Below are 17,943 nucleotides of genomic sequence, written 5' to 3'. Positions count from 1 at the left end.
AGACAGAATAGTGCCCTCTGCAGTGCTGGCACAGAGCCAGGAGAGGCAGATCGAGTGGAGACATAGGTGCTCCAGGGGTGGAGCACCCACCGGGAAAAATTAGTGGGTGCTCTCCACACATCGTCAGCCAAGCTCCCCTCCCAGTCACTCCACCTCCTCCTCCTCCCTACCCCCACCAAGCGCACCACACCCCGGCTCCTCCACCTATCTCCCAGCATTTCCCGCCTGGCCGCCACCAAACATCTGTTTGGTGGCATTAGCAAGCTCCAGGAGGGGGGAGGTTCGGGAAGTGGCATGCTCAGGGAAGGAGGTGGGGAAGAGGTGGGGCTGGGGTGGGGATTTGGGGAAGGAGTTGGCATATTTGCAGGGAGGGGGTGGAGTTGGGGAAGGGACTTTGGGGCAGGGGTGGAGCCTCATGGAAGGGGTGGGGTGGGGGCAGGGCCAGGGGCAGAGGGGGCGTCGAGCACCCAGGGGAAAGAGGGGAAGTTGGCGCCTATTAGTGCAGTAACAACAAATAGTCTCCCTGTGACAGAAAAGGCATCCTGGAGGGTGTGAAGTCCAACAGGACAGCAGAGAAACTTTTGGGGGCCAGACTGGTGAATTAGACGACAACTGCAAATCTACGGTGACATACCTAGAATGTTTTGAGCAATTTGTAATCTGCAGTGCCATTCCAGATGGAATAATTTCAACCTTACTGACAGTGATAAGTCCGAAGGCATTTGCACTGCTGCATGACCCATTGTCACCACCAACTGTGCCTGGAACTGCCACGTATACTGCAATTACTGCAGCATGTTAGGAACGTTGTTCTCCTATCCCTTCAATGATAGCAGAATGATACTGGTTTAATCAGCAATATCAGGAAAACGTGGTGTTGGTAGCACAGTTCATTACTGCTATAAGAAAGTTGTGAGAGCATTGTCAGTTTGAACAAACATTAAGTGATGCCCTGCGTGACCAATTTGTGTCTGTTTTATGCAATTACCAGGTCTAGAAGAAGTTATTGACTTCAGAGATTATGTTCAAGAAGACTGATGAAGTAGCAATTGCCCTGGAGACTGCAGAGAAGGAATTTAGTGCAAACTGAGAAGTTTATCTCATGAATTAGTGAGACACAGGACACGGGAATGTAAGGAATTTCCATATGGCCATTGTGTGCAAACTACGCATGCTGAGAAGGATGCTAGGCACATCCGGTTATTTGCAGGACCTCCCAGAAGAAAGGACACATCACCGTGATCTGTCGCACAGTGCAACAATCAGCAACACGGAGTAACCGTTCAACCAAGAAAACTCCTATGAAGACTGAACCTAAGAAAGGGTGGAAGTAGGAATTCATAATGTGGAAAAAGACAAGAGCTCTAGAGACACTGACCAAGATCCATCAGTACATGTTATTGAAAGCTGGAGTCAGAGATGGCTTTTGAGTCACACCTGTGATTGAAGGAGTTCCAGAAGAGTGGGGCTTGATAATGGAGCTGCCGTTTCACTGATTTTTGCATCTGACACCAGCCATTGTCACAAGCTCCTTTGGAAGAAACCTCCATGGTTCTGAAGACTTATACTAGAGAAAACTTGGTCCCAAAAGGGATACTCCAGGTGAAAGTTCAGCTAGATGGAAAATCAGTTGTTTTATCCTTGAATGTGATTGAAGGAAAGTATCCACAATTATTAGCTTATTAGCTTGAGAATCTCAAGGTGAATTGTACTGAGATGGACACTAATCATGACAACACCTCAAAATCTTCAAGAAATACTGGACAGACTCTGAAATTTTTGAAGAAGAACTTGGACAGATGAGCAATGTGTCAGCAAAGCTCACTGTTAAGTCTGACAGCCAGCCAGACAAAATATTGTACACCCAGAGTTGCACCTTATACTCCAGTAGAAAGTTGATTTGGACCATTTACTGAACACTGGAGTCATGTCACCAGTTTCACAGAGTGAATGGGCTATACCCACTGTACCAGTGATCAAGACGGATGGTTCAGTCTAAATTCATGGAGATTTCAAAGTGACACTGAATCCAGTTTTATGTGCAGACCACTATCCACTACCTTGTATTGAAGATTTGTTTGCTATACTTATTGATGGACAACGTTTCAGTAACTTGGATTTGCTCAGTGCATACCTACAAATGGAAATTGATCCAGCATCTCACAAATATTTCACAATCAACAAACAACAGGGCTTATTTTATTACATCTGGTTGCTTTTCGGTATCACATTGGCACCTGCCCTGTTTCAGAAAGCCATGGATGAGATCCAGAAGGGACTGAATGGAGTTCAATATTATTTGGATGACTAAGGACTTGTTACAGGAAAGGATCAAGAGGATCATCTTCGAAATTTGGATGCTGTGTTGCAATGTTTGAAAGACCATGGCCTGAGAGTATGTCAAGACAAATGTGAGTTTTCAAACCTTCAGGTGAATACTTTGGGCATTTAGTTGATGTTATGGACTTAACAAAATCACCAGAGAGAGAGAAGGTGGTTCTTGAAGCACCCCTGTCGGAGAACCTGTCACAGTTATGTTAATTTTACTACAGTAAATTTCTGCTTAACCTGTCAAGAATATTGGCATCTTTATATGAACTGTTACAATCAAAGAAAAAAGGAAAATGGACTAGAGAGTGATTGTGCATATAAGGAAGCAAAGAAACTATTTACATCAGCTGAAGTTCTTACACACTTTGATGCTTCACTACCATTGCAATGTGCTTTTTATGCTTCATCATATGGAGTGGATGCAGTTCTTTCCCACTCTTTTCCTAATGGCATGGAGAAACCAATTGTCTTTGCATCATGTAAACTCACTACACCTGAGAACTATGTGCAAATAGAGTGAGAAGCTCTCAGCATTATCTTCAGAATTTGGAAGTTCCATACCTATCTGTATGGTAGACATTTTAACTTGCTGATGGATCATCACCCTTCATTTAATTTTTTGGACCAAAACATGGAATTCCGTCATTAGCTGCTGCTCATATGCAACTGGGAATTGCTACTGTCAGCTCATTCCAATGCTATTCAGCTCTGTAAAGGGACTCAGCAAATGCTGATGGGCTATCATGCCTGTCTTGCCCAAGCTCCCACCTACCCAAAGAAACTTTGTATAAAGTGTACTATCTCAGTTTGATGGACAGCTTACCCATCAATAAAGAAACCACTAAGGATGATGTGCTTTCTCTTGTGTAGGGAATAGTACTACGAGGTACAACGTTGGATCAACAATATCCCCAGTTTACACAATTTGTGTCATATCAACATGAATTATCTGTGGATCACAGTTGGATCTTACAGGGAATGCAAGTGATCCTTCTGAAATCACTTGGTCTCAGGTTTTGGAATCTCTTCGTGAAGGTTGGTTTGGCATTGTACAGATGAAAACCATAGCCCAGAGTCATGTCTAGTGTTCAGAGAACAACAAAGACATTGAGAAGACGAATTGCTGTACTATGTGTCAGCAAATTCAGCTTGATCCTGGCCCAGTCGTCTACACCCTTGGCCATGGCCTCAGACTCTCCGGACATGATTCATGTGGTCTTTGATAGACTTTTAGAAGGTTATATGTTTTTGGTCAAAGTAGATACCCATTTGAAATGCCCAGAAGTTTTTAGAATGACTTATATACCTCTACCTTGATACAACGCAGTCCTCGAGAGCCAAAAAATCTTACCGCGTTATAGGTGAAACCGCGTTATATCGAACTTGCTTTGATCCACCGGAGTGCGCAGCCCTGCCCCCCCAGAGCACTGCTTTATCACGTTATATCCGAATTCGTGTTATATTGGGCCGCGTTATATCGAGCTAGAGGTGTACTACAACTACCAAGACCACAGTTTAGCCAAAACTGTTACAGTTGGTAGACAAGAGTGACAATGGACCTCAATTCTCTTCTGAAGAATGTCAGAGGTTCCTACCTTTAAATGGAATTCATCACATATGCTCAGCTCCTTACCATCTTACTACAAATGAACTAGTGGAGTGCTTTATACAAACACTTATGCAAGCCTTAAAAGCTAATAAGTCTATTTTGAGTCATTAGCAGAAATTGGACATTTTCTTGCTTGTCTACAGGAACATATCACATGCTATGATCCAGGAGTCATCTGTAACTCTTTGCTGAAGCAATCTTTGTGTATCAGTTGGGACCTGTAATGTCTTGATGTTGCCTCGGATGTGGCCAAGTCCCAAGCTAGGCAAATTGATGGACAATGTGAGACTCATCATCATTCTTTTCAAGCTGGAGATTTAGTGTGGACTCCTAACTATTGCTATGGAGTGAAATGGGTATCTAGAGAACTTGTAAAATGCATGAGACATGTTCAGTTTGTGGTAAAACTATCCAGTGATATTTTATGGAAATGACATACAGACCAATTGCAGCCTCAACAAGTACTGGAGTCCAGGGATGTTCCAGTAGGACTTTCTCTTCCTTCAACCAAACCTCCTTCTGTTACAAATCTTAATTTTGATGACTTGTTGGGAGAAACTTTGGTACAAGGTCCTGTTGATTCCTTAACACTGACTTTTCCTGTTGTTCAGGACACTGCCACAACACATTACCCCAAGAGAGTGTGCTTTAAAAATTGCTTTGTTAGTGAGCTGTTATTCCAAGGCAAAATAATCTGTTGCAGTTTAAGAGTCTGCATCTGCAACTCTTAGGTTATATAGTGTTTTTGTTAACAATATAAGCAGAGGATTGTGATGTCCTCTCCCTTTAAATGTTTCAGCATTATCCCCTGTTCCCCCCAGTGAAAAGACTCAATTTTGTGTTGATTTCAGTTTCGTAGCATAAACCATAAACATTTCCACAGCAGCTAGTTGTGCTTAAGTGATCTCCTCTGTGTCTGCATTCCCTCCTCTGCTGGGCCCAGATATGACACACATAGCACCAAGAACACCTTGCCTTTGGCCCCTGATAGTTTTACCCTAGGCAGGTCCAGCACATTTCTGAGAATGGCTGCCATCTTGATGGTCATTGATGGGGAAACATGTTCTGAGGTAGCCTGGTCCCAGGTCCTTGAGTGCCCTGACCTTGAATTGGATCCAGAAGAAGCTGGCAGCCAGTGGAGTCACAGAAGACCTGTGGTAGGCTGGTGCATGCTGGAGATTTGACTGGCCTTAATGGGGAAGCTGTGGAAGCATTGTGTGTGCTACTATTCTATCTCACTCTGCTAGGGAAAAGGAATTAACATATGCCAGTCTGGAGCTGATGGACACATGAATCATGGTTTATGGGAACGGGCCCAGCTTTCTGGCTGCTGAGAGGTGAGCAAAGGTATCTTTTTTCTCAAGTATTAAGTGAAGCAGAAATTACTGATTGGAATTATATGGCAGGAGGTTAGCCTAGGTGATCATAGTTGTCTCTTCTACCCTTACAACATAGAATCATAGAAAATTAGGGTTGGAAGAGACCTGAGGAGGTCCAACCCCCTGCTCAAGGCAGGACCAACACCAACTAAATCATCCCAGACAGAACTTTGTCAAGCCGGGCCTTAAAAATCCTTAAGGATGGAGATTCCACAATCTCCCTAGGTAACCCGTGCCAGTGCTTCACCACCCTCCTAGTGAAATAATGTTTCCTAATATCCAACCTAGACTGCCCCCACTGCAACTTGAGACCATTGCTCCTTGTTCTGTCATCTGCCACCACTGAGAACAGCCAAGCTCCATCCTCTTTGGAACCCCCTTCAGGTAGTTGAAGGCTGATATCAAATCCCCCTTCACTTTTCTCTTCTGCAGACTAAGCAAGCCCAGTTCCCTCAGCCTCTCCTCGTAAGTCATGTGCCCCAGCCCCCTGATCATTTTTCGTTGCCCTCTGCTGGACTGTCTCCTTTCTGTAGTGTGGGGCCCAAAACTGGACGCAATACTCCAGATGTGGCCACACCAGTGCCAAATAGAGGTGAATAATCACTTCCCTCTATCTGCTGTCAATGGTCCTGCAGCCCAGTATGCTAATGCAGCCCAATATGCCATTAGACTTCTTGGCAACAAGGGCATGCTGCTGACTCATATCCACTGAAATCCCCAGGTCCTTTTATGCAGAGCTGCTACTTATCCGATTGGTCCCCAGCCTGTAGTGGTGCACAGGATTCTTCTGTCCTAAGTGCAGGACTCTGCACTTGTTTTTGTTGAATCTCATCAGATTTCTTTTGGCCCAATCATCCAATTTGTCTAGGTCACTCTGGACTCTATCCCTACCCTCCAACATATCTACCTCTCCCCGCAGCTTAGTGTCATCTGTGAACTTGCTGAGGGTGCAGTCCATCCCATCATCCAGATCATTAATAAAGATGTTGAACAAAACCGGTCCCAGAACTGACCCCTGGGGTCCGTCTGCTTGATACCGGCTGCCAACTAGACATTGAGCCATTGCTCACTACCCATTGAGCCCAACAATCTAGACAGCTTTCTATCCACCTCATAGTCCGTTCATCCAATCCATACTTTAACTTGCTGACAAGAATACTGTGGGAAACCATATCAAAAGCTTTGCTGAAGTCAAGATATATCACATCCATGGCTTTCCCCATATCCTCAGAGCTAGTTTTCTCATGATAGAAGGCAATCAGGTTGGTCAGGCATGACTTGACCTTGGTTCAATCCATGTTGACTGTTCACCTGCCTCTCCTCCAAGTGCTTCAAAATGGATTCCTTGAGGACCTGCTCCATGATTTTTTCAGGGACTGAGTGAGGCTGACTGGTTTGTAGTTTCCCGGGTTCTCCTTCTTCCCTTTTTTAAAGATGGGCACTATATTTGCCTTTTTCCAATCATCTGGACCTCCCCCGATTGCCACGAGTTTTCAAAGATAATGGCCAATGGCTCTGCAATCACATCAGCCAATTCCCTCAGTACCCTCAGATTCATTAGATCTGGCATACTTATGTATGTCCAGCTTTTCTAAATAGTCCTTTACTTGTTTTTTCACCACTGCTCACCTCCTCCCCATACTGTGTTGCCCAGGACAGCAATGTGGGAGCTGACCTTGTCTGTGAAGACCGAGGCAAAAAAAAAATTGAGTTCTTCAGCTTTTTCCACATCATCTGTCCCTAGGTTGCCTCCCCCATTCATTAAGGGTCCCCCACTTTCCCTGACCTTTTTCTTGTTGCTAACATACCTGTAGAAACCCTTCTTGTTACCCTTCATATCCCTTGCTAGCTGCAACTCCAGTTGTGTTTTGGCCTTCCTGGTTACACCCCTGCATGCTAGAGCAATATTTTTATACTCCTCCTAGTCATCTGTCCAAGGTTCCACTTCTTGTAAGCTTCCTTTTTGTGTTTAAGCTCACAGAAGATTTCACTGTTAAGCCAAACTGGTTGCCTGCCAGTTTCTGCACATTGGAATGGTTTGTTCCTGCTCCCTCAATAAGGCTTCTTTAAAATACAGCCAGCTTTCCTGGACTCCTTTCCCTCTGATATTAGCCTTCCAGGGGATCCAGCCCATCAGTTCCCTATGGTAGTCAAAGTTTGCTTTTCTGAAGACCAGGGTCTGTATTTTGCCACTCTTCTTTCTTTCTTTTGTGAGGATCCTGAACTCAACCATTTCATTGTCACTGCTGCCCAGGTTCCCACTCACTTCTACTTCCCTTACCAATTCTTCCCTCTTTGTAAGCAGCAGGTCAAGAGGAGAATGGTCCCTCATTGGTTCCTCCAGTAGTTGCACCAGGAAGTTGTCCCCAACACTATCCAAACACTTCCTGGATTGTCTGTGCACAACTGTATTGCTCTCCCAGCAGATGTCAGGGTGATTGAAGTCCCCCATTAGAACCAGGGCCTGTGTTCTGGAAACTTCAGTTAATTGTCCGAAGAAAGCCTTGTCTACCTCATCCTCCTGGTCCAGTGGTCTATAGCACACGCCCACCACGACATCACCCTTGTTGCTCTCGCTTCTAATCTTAACCCAAAGACTCTCAACAGTTTCATACATACATATGGATTCATACATACATATGGATTCCCATTTTACAAAAGGCTCAGACTGAGGCAGGGGGGAGTTAAATGACTTTCCCAGGGTTATATGAATGAGTGGCAGAAACCTATTGCCATCGTATGCTTTAATTAGGGTTGCCAACTTTGGTTGAATGAATTCCTGGAGGTTTCATCACATGACATTACCTTTAATTAAAGATTACATTTTAATTCCTGGAGACTCCCGGACAATCCTGGAGGGTTGGCAACCCCAGCATTAATTGCTAGTTTTTTTTCTACTGGATAAATGCATGTAAAAACTAGATATCACCATCTTGTTAATGCCACCTCAGTGGGGCAGAGAAACTAGATTACTAGTCTATCAGTTTGTTAAAGAAACTGAGCAAAAAAATAGCCATACAAATCTTGCTACACGGCCTATAGGAAGCACAACAGAAACCAGTGTATGCAGCATGCTGCTCTTGAACACAGAGGATTCATTTGAGATCCAGCCAGTCAAGTTGGGAATTGTATCTGTGATAACAGTGGTATCAGGCAGAGGGAAGCTATTTTAAAAAGAAATGCCCACAGGGCAAAGGGTAGCCCCCAAGGGGAAAAGTAATCAGCTCTGCCTTGTTTACATTTAAGCCTTCAGGCTGTCATGGCCTGCCAGGACTAGCCAACATTTATTGCTGTAGTTACAAGTGCTAGACTAGTAAAGACAAGGAGAAAAAAAATGCACAGGAGGAAAGACAGACGTATTCAGCATATGAATAAACATTTTTGAATCTGTGGTTCACCTTTGTGTGGTTGAACTGAAGCCCACCATATCAGACGAATGTAAAACTAATTTCCCCTGTATGCCTACCTTGTTACAAAATACCAGCTCTACAGCTAATGTCCCTAACGAGGTTCCACAGCTTCAGTGACATAAAATGTGTTCTAGAATGTGCATGCTGGCTAGTTATTATTGATACGTATCCTCCTTTTATTGTCCAACGGGTCAAAAGCAGTTAGGTGCCCTACTCCCATTGGTTGCTGCAGATCATTCACTCAGCTTTCAGATCCCTGGGATTGTTAACGGCTGCACAGGAGAAGCCACTTAAAGTGCAGATAGAAGGTAGGGTGAAGAGTGAAAGCAGGGGAGAGGGCTGTAGTGAGTTGGGGGCTCCTAGTGAGGTAGTTTCAGGTGAAATTTCAGAGAGTACTATTGGATAACTGCAAACAGAGATATGCAGCACCAGTCATTTTTGCACATAGTACCCCAATTCCTGGATGCATGAAGCAGGCATGCAATCATGTGCCTACCCATTTTTTAAAAATCCTAGGGCATCACTTTAACTTTTGATACATATTTATTGTGGGATAAATGTGGAACAATTGAAAAATTCAAACTCTGAATAAGGGCTGGGATTTCTTGAAGGGGCCCAAGAGAGTTAGGAACCTGTGGTGTGTTAAGAATTGTGTAAAAATTACAAGCTGTCACTTTAAATCCTAAAGGGTTGCCTGATCCTGCTTGCAGGCTACGGGGCTCTGCAGGAAAGCATGTGATCTATGTTTCAGATAATCTGCAGAAAGCCATCCTAGAGCCAGGTGGGTTGAGCTGTTCCTCTCTTTTAGGGAGAAGCCTGCTTTGTCTCTCTCTGTTTTGGGGTTCTTGTGTTAGGGTTCTAAATTCTAAGAAATACAGTTACATTGGAATCTGGCAGCAAGAGAATTTTATATTTTTATCTATCTTTCTATGTTATCCTTTGAAAATAACCCAGTTCCCACTGAAAGTCAGCCTGATGTAATTAAGCACTGTCCTATTTGCTGAAATGATATGGAGAGTACTAGCACGAGCATTGCCGGTATTGCTTCATCAGCACAGCCAGGCATATCTGCTTGCCTGGTGAACTTGCTGCTAAGACCAAGCAGTCCTTTTTGGACAAACTGGCTGGGAAAACCAGGTAGTCTCCTACTTCTTCTTCCAAACTGGTTTAATTTTGTCAGGAAGTGACTTTTGGCTATAGGCCTTATGGAGTCTGCTGACATTTTAAAGGAAGTAGGCTAGAGAGAGACAGACACATATGAGGCACTTTGAGTAAGCTACTGAATCAGGTTGCTGCCATTATGTTGTTGAAGTAACTGTTAAATAGCAGCCTTGTAATCAGACTTGAGTTGTTTCCTAAAAATGCTATAGTTCTTTAATAAAATGTTGCTCATGCAAACATACAAAACATTGTGAATGTGTCAAATCAAAGTACAGACAACAAACATAGGAAATATTGGATCATTTGTTACCTGATTAGTAGATACTTAGAAGTTTATGCCTTTGTATACACACATAACTCCAATGAATGCTAATGGAAGTTATGTGCATGCTTCAGGGAAGGCTAGACTTCTTAAGAAACGTTGCTCAAATTAATTACTACAGTGATAGGTCAAAGTTAAATCACTTATCTTGGCTTCCTCTGCATTAAAAATAAAGATGTAGATATGAAAGACACGCTTGAAACAATACACAGTGCCTAATGCCCAGATCCGCGGCAACAAGTGTTAATTTTACTACATGCTTGGCCAAAGCAACAAAAAATCTCAAGCCGTCAACAATCCATCACTTCTCAGGGGAAAAAAAAAGCTGAAAACGAAAGGTCAAAACCTGATTCATCCATACAACTCATTAGAGTCAAGAGAGCATTTCTCATTGCTGCTTGACTGAGAACAAATAGCTCATTAATCTCGAACAGATCCATCCGAAAACCTCAGTAAATTCAAATGCAATAATGACTGACATGATAAACAACATATCTTGCACAACACATTTGCCCGTTAAGAATCTCATGCCAGCAGGCACCCGGCTTACTAAAGAATGGGGGATTTGGGAAGGTGACACTTGTAAGAGATGAACTCAAAGGCAGGCAGACCCGCAGATACACATAGTCACTAACTAGAAAGAAGAAAGGAAGGGACATACAGACGGTGTCTATTTATGAAGGATTGTTTCTTGACTATGGGCCAAATTCTGTGTAACTGTAATCAAAATTTGGCCACTCGTGTCTATCATTACATACAATTTAGCATCTAGCTTTTTAAGGAGGCAGAAGAAAAGCAAGCATCAGCATATGCTGGCTGCAATGCTTCTCACAGAGGGATGTAAAGTTATGTTAGTAACTAATGTGATAAGGTGTTTGCAATATGGCCAGTAATGGGGCCATTCATTGTTAAGTCAACATTTGATCTCCTGCTTATGTAGCACCGACAGACCCCAGTTGGCAAAAGCAGCAAACCTTGAACCTCTGGAGCTTGCTGCATGAGCTAAAAGACATCTCTCTCTTAGCCAAGGCTGTAGCAGGTTCAACAATCTCTACCTGGTCTAGGTAGTGCCACACCAAGCAGGCGTGGGTTACACTTACAGTAAGCACATGGTAACAGGCATAAATGTAGTTGCCTCATGGCTCTATTGGCCAGATGTTGTTCTCTTTTACATCTGTGAATCCTCACTGGCTTCACTCACTTCTAATCCCAATGACTTTGGTGGGCTGGCAAGGGGTCTAAGCAAGAGCAAGATTTATCTTTGTAGACTTGATTCTCCACTACCCCGCACCTTGTGTGGTCAATTTCACCTAGGTGAAGTGAGCGCAAAGGTAGGCTTTACTCTCACTTTGATGGCTGTAAATGACCAGTGCAACGCAACAGGGGAAAAAAAACAGACCGTGTGTGTCTTGACGATCCCTCCAAGTTCCATTTTGAGGCGCTCCTTCCTATCTTCTTCCCTGGAGAAATACATGAAGTACCTTGCTACACGTGATCAACATTGTACCATTGCATTGTGAAAGGTTTACCTTAATGCCTAAAGGGGAGGCTTGCAAAGTATACCACCTCACGCATGGCTGTGGAGCAGAGGAATCTTCTGTTATTTAGAAGATACTTGTTTTGTGGAAAACACTCAGGTCCACCATTCTGCCCTGATTTACACACATGAAACCCCGTTATTTTCAATTCAGTGGAAAAAAGTTGGCCCGGGGGGGGAGAGCTAGGGGTCACGGGAAAAAAAATCTTGAAGTCACTGTTTTATCAGAAGGGTTTGCTAGATTTCTCTTGCAATCAGGACAGAAAAATTTCCCTCATCTAATCCCCATAGAAACCTACATGCTTTTGCTAAGTCTTCATCCACTCTCCAATCTCAGTGTATAACTGCTGTATCTTCGCTTTGCTCTCCACTCTCCTAGGGTACACTTTCACTGCCGCTGGGGTGTGGTTTGCCTGTGTATATCTACTCTAGCTAGTGCTCTAAAAGTAGTAGTGAAGATGCAGCATTGCAGGCATCAGCATGGGCTGCACAAGCCCGCTTGACCTCCCTTTGACGTACTCACTTGTGCAGCCCATGCTGATGCCTATAATGCTGTATCCTCACTGCTATTTTTGGCAAGCTCGCCAGAACACAGCGCACGTGGGTACATATACATGGGCTGAAAATCCCACCCTCACCCTGCAGCAGCATAGACATAGCTTGAGTGTAGAATTAACTCAAGCTTGACTGCTGAGCTTCCAGACACAGCTGAGTTCCAGATAATGCCCCCAAATCAGTTCCAGTTTTGCAAAGAGGAGAAGGTGCTAAATACAGAACACTGTCTACTCAGCTAAGGCAACATCTGGATTTTTTTATTTAAAAGCAAGTGAACTTTTGTGCTTGTGTGATGACCCTCACTTGGGGTTGGTTGGTAGGGGAGCGCCGCCTAGTGCTTAGGCCAGTAACATGTAGGGGGTTGTTGGTAGGGGAGCCCGGGCCCTCCTGTTCTACCAGGCTCTGACCCAGGGACCTTTCAGGGCTATCAGTGTTCTGACAGCCAAGGAGGCTTCAGGCTGCTCTCCCTAGGCCATTTCCTACCACCTCCCTGCAATTGTCCCAAAGTCGTCATCTGGTGTAAGGCAGTGTGAAGACAACTGCCTCCTCCTGGGGTATGGCCCGGCTTCCTGGGCCAGCTCAGCCCAGGCTTTCCCCTGCTGGGGTAGTCCAAACAAAAATAAAGGGCATCAGTCCAGTCCAGAGTTCATATGAGAGAACAATGCTTCCCACTCAGGCTGTCTCCACAGCAGGTCCTCCCTTCCTGCAAGGAGGGGCTTTGGGGAAGCTGTTTTGGGAGAGATTGTGCCTTCTCTCAGCTCATCTCCCTGAAGCTGCTGGTAGCAGGTCTCCTCTCCTCTCTGGTCTGCCCCGAAATGAGCTGTTCTTCTGCCATTTAGCTCCAGCCATAGATGTGGCAGGGTGAGGCTGGCTGAGCCCACAGCAGTTCCTTAGCCTCTTGTTGCTCAATGTGGGATTTTTACACCCCATCACAGCTTGTAAAAGGTGGATTTGGCTCCACAGCCTCCACCAGTTGTGAGTTTAGCGGTAGAACAGGCATTGCATAGGGCAGTGGAAACAGAAGCTTGTCCATGCTTTGGAGTAAGAGAACTGCTCACTCTCCATACTCATTAGTTCCTTAGCTTCTCTGCTGAGGCTGCTAACAAAAGTGTCTGTAAGCCAGAGACTCATTTATAAATGTATCCATTCCCTCCATTTCCTCCTTGAATGTTTGAAATTATTTCTCCTCATGTTCTGGTCCATTAAGAAGTCCTACCAAGTCTTCTCCCTGAGAGCGCCACAAGCAAGAGCAGAGGCAGAGGGACAACACAGTTGTCAGAAAGGGAAGAATCAGACACGCTGGATATTTCCCCCCCGGGAAGCATTACTTGGCACACTTTGCTATATATGGGTGCTTCTTCCTGATCCAGCAACCGATGAATGATTTTGTATTGCCCCATAAAAAAGACTCATAGAAAAAAGAAGTTATAGACTCACCTCTTAAGCTGTCTGTAACTCGTTGCAGAGGGATCCTTGTGCATTGCACAAGGCAGATGTGAGAACAGACCAGAATGTTGACATTATTGCCTTCCTGCTGACCTGTCTGGTATTGCACTGTGATTACTACAGATTCTCCGGTCTGTTAATAGATACCTTCTGCCACGCCCCAATGCCGTGGGCGTGCTGTGAAATGTAGAAGGTCCTCTGCTGCTGTGTGGGGGAACAGGTGTACTGCTTCTTTAAATTGGTTGGACTAGCCAGACTGCAATGAACTGGGAGAAGTTCTAGAGAAAAAAAGACGGAAAGAAATCCTGGCTTTATTAAATTTAACAGGAGTTTTGCTGTTGACTTTCAATGGGGCCAGGATTTTACTCAGAGGGTCGTTTAGAGATAATCTGATTTTCCTTATTTTAATAAGGTTCCTCATTCAGAATCGGAAGAAAGGACTTTTTCTGAGGGTCTTTGCCATTGTCACATGACATTGTGTAGGATATAGAGAATACTACTGTGGGTGTGAATCCATGGGGACTGAGGCTACCACCACCAAAAGCAGCTGACTGCCTTTTTAGTAATGCAGTTAAAACGTATGCTCAAACCTGTTAAAAGTAGTCACGGTTTACTTTACCTGTGCTGTGTTACATCTGTCTCTTTAAATAAATCCTCTCTGCTTTTCACCAAGGGTAAGTCTACACAACAGTAAAACACCCGCGACTGGCCTGTGTCTGCTGATTGGGGCTCAGGCTGTGGGACTATAAATTTGCAGTGTAGACTTTGGGCTCAGGTCCAAATGTGTACACTGCAATTTTATAGTCCCGCAGCCCAAGTCAGCTGATCTGAGCCAACAGCAGGTGTTTTATAGCAGTGTAGACATACCCTAAGACTCACTGCATGTACAGGAGAGGCCATACCTAGTGTGGGCTGTCAGAGAGAGGGTTTTAATGTGCTGTGTCTACCAAAAAGCAGCTTCCAATCTTCTCCGAAGAAGTGACCCACCACAGAGGGATCACTATGTAACCCCCTGCTGAGTGTGTGTTACAGAGCCCTGTCTGTGCCCATCCAGGAAGTATATGAAGTGTTACAGTCCCAGTCTACAGAGCTTAGTTCAGGCTGGTGTAGCTCTAGAGGTGCATGGTTCAATCCCTGACGTGTTGGTAACAAGAGTGGCCATCACAGTTACTCATCGCATTTGTTTGTCCAGATCTCAGGGACATTTCTCAGCCCTTTCAGTCACTTGCCGAGTGTGAACGCACATATATTTCCTTCTTGTGCCTTGCACAAAACAAGCTCCTGTATGGTTCCCTGAATTAAACCAGTATGGGTTGTTCAAAAACTGTGTTACATTCTCTGTAAACTTTGTTATTTGGGTGTGGGGGGAAGGATGTAGTGCTATTTCACTCCAAAAATACAGATTTTGTGCACTGTGAAAACCCAACTGTATATTGCTCAAGACACTGCTGGGGTTACGTATGAATGCAAAGCAATTGATGTATCAAGGCTCCCTCACCCCTCCACCCCCTCCCCCCAGCCTATACTTGTCATAGAACACAAACTCTTTGGGACATGGATCATATCTTAATGTGGGTTCTGCTGTGGCCCTCTGAGAGTGTTTAATAACAAAGGAAACCCACTGAGGAATCTGATCCTATAATGCTCTAGGTAAGGAAGACAAAATATCACAGGAGAGAAGATCTTAAGGGAGATGAAGGACATACATTTGAGAGCTGAACTTCGCAATCTCATCATCAGTCCCACAGAAAGGAAGTTCTGATAATGGACTGCAGGATTTGGTCTTGGTAAGTAAAATACAAGGTAACTGTATGCTTGAATTCTCTCCTTAGATGTTAGTTTATTAGGTTAATTGGATAATAAAAGACATTCTTTCACTACTGAGACCTCTGCTGCTTTATGCTTCTAGCTTGGTCTCTTGGCCTTGGGATCCTGATGCTGATGTTTCCATTTGTTTCTCCATTATCTAGTGAATGGTTCAGCACACAGCAGAGCAAGCACAGTATGACCCACTTCGAAACTCCATCCCCGCTTTTCAGCATTGTGACATGGTCTTTCCCCAGGCGAAAGCTACGCACTGGAGCGCCACACGCTATGTTTGCATCTATCACCTCTAAATATAATCAGCCAGCGCTTCTACTGGTGCACTTCAAAGTGGGTATCATTCAGTTCTGTGAGGGCTCTTTGGGTGAAATTCACCTCTGTGTAGAGGCCCAGCACCAGGCCCATGGCACCACTTCAGTCTAACATAAACCCTTTTGCACAGGGGCGCATTTGATCCAGTGGAACTAAGGGCTGCAGCAACATGCCCTCTTCATCTAAGCTGCGAATGAGAAGTGAAGATGAGCTCTTCTACACCAGGCGAATAGAGAGAACCTTGGGGCACAGTTATACACTAATTTCAAAGACTGGCAAGTGTGTGTGGAGGGAACTAGAAAGTTTCTACTGAAGTATAATTAAGACTGTTTTCAAGTGCAGTTGTAACCGTAAAATGGAAGAGTAAGGGAGTTAAAATGGAACCATTTACAGAGCAGTAAAAGCTCCGCTGCATGAGGCCCTCTGTGTGTACAAAATTATAGGATTGGAAACCATTCAGCCAGTCCAGTGCCTGAGTGGCTTGAGGATCCTAAAGTGCTTTTTAATGTTTTCTATATAGAGAAGAGAACATAAGGGAGGGATGGGGGGGAAACACTTTGGATGAAATAAGCACAGATCCCATACACTCCTCCTTTCCTTCCAAGCCTTTTTAAAGTTTGATTCAAACTTGGGCGGCAAATGTGTGGCCTGCTGGCTTCCCCCTTGGGTCTAGCAGGTGCTGTTCCACCCTGAATGAAGGCTGTCTGCATGGCTGCCTCAGTTTACATGCAATTCACATTTTCAACCGTTTCTTTGCAACCAGCAGTGCTAGAAGTGATTTTTTTAAATGGATGCTTGCATTCTGAAGTCATCCCGTGATGCCGGGTGTCTCACATGCTTCTGCCTTAATTGAGTTCAACTCACGGTTGAATCTGAACCTTATCCAAGGGGAATGAACCTTCAGAAGTTCAGATTAATGTGAGCTGATCAGATTTTCAACCTCAGTATGCTGTACTACAGGCAATGTCTTGTTTTGGTGTCTCAGATGGGCAGAGTGCGGTTTATGGGTGGAACTTGGGAGAGTATCATTTTTCCCTCCCCTTCAACATTCAAACCCTGAAAATAAAGTCCAGTTTACATGTGCCTATGATCTTCCTAGTTTCAGCTGAAGTACTGTCCAATGGACATTTCTTGTGTTATTTCTATGTTGGCTGAGAACAAAACAGTGGAGGTTTACCAGAGCAGACAGATTAGGCAGTGCCTACCCCGTTTTAAGAACATAAGAGCAGCCACTGGGTCAGACCAAAGGTCCATCTAGCCCAGTGTCATGTCTTCCGACAGTGGCCAATGCAAGGTGCCCCAGAGGGAATGAACATAACAGGTGATCATCAAGTGATCCATCCCCTGTCGCCCATTCCCAGCTTCTGGCAAACAGAGTTAGCTACAACAGGGTTTACAATAGGCCTCCAAATGCACCTTTGTGTGTTATCCATTTTCAGATAACACCAGCCTCCATTAATGAGGTGTCAATGTGACAGGCAACCTGTTCTCCAGATATTAATAAGAGCTGCGTCTGACTGTTTTATTACATAATGACTTTCATTTCTAAGCACTAACAAACTTCACTTCAAGGAGTGAAGAGGTTTTGTCTATGAATCATTTCACCCTTCGCTGAAATGTGGCCTACTCTGGGGAGGAACGTGGAATCTATATAACAGCTCACCACAATATTACACAACCGTTTGCAGCAGAAAGTGAAGAGGTATGCTATGCCCTGTTGAAAGGTTAGTTAAGAAGATCTTAATTGAAGATAGCAGAACTAACTCCCGTAAATCTTAAAGACAATCCTCTAGGAATGTTAATGACTACAAGTGAAGTTAAAAAGTTACTCAATTATAGTCTATAAGTATCTAAAGGGGAACAAATATTTAATGATGAGCTTTTCAACCTATGAGAGAAAGATAAAACAGAATCCAGTGGCTGGACGTTGCAGTTAGACAAATTCACACTGGAAATAAGGCATACCTTTTTAACAGTGAGAGTTATTAACCACTGGAACAATTTACCAAGGGTTGTGGTGGATTCTCCATCACTGGCAATTTTAAAATCAAGATTGG

At 44.2% G+C, this 17,943-nt stretch overlaps 1 long non-coding RNA gene across 1 annotated transcript; it reads left to right on the top strand.

The window, feature by feature from the left end:
- The first annotated feature begins 8,910 nt into the window (after positions 1 to 8,910).
- Positions 8,911 to 16,644, top strand: LOC123361862. The gene is made up of 3 exons (XR_006576254.1): positions 8,911 to 9,037; positions 15,401 to 15,537; positions 15,721 to 16,644. It is a non-coding gene; the product is annotated as an uncharacterized LOC123361862 (long non-coding RNA).
- Positions 16,645 to 17,943: the final 1,299 nt, after the last annotated feature.

The sequence above is a fragment of the Mauremys mutica genome, chromosome 1 (genome assembly GCF_020497125.1).
Source record: "Mauremys mutica isolate MM-2020 ecotype Southern chromosome 1, ASM2049712v1, whole genome shotgun sequence".
Classification (NCBI taxonomy): Eukaryota; Metazoa; Chordata; order Testudines; family Geoemydidae; genus Mauremys; species Mauremys mutica.
The sequence above is the reverse complement of the archived record's forward strand: the minus strand, read 5'-3'. Positions and strand labels throughout refer to the sequence as shown.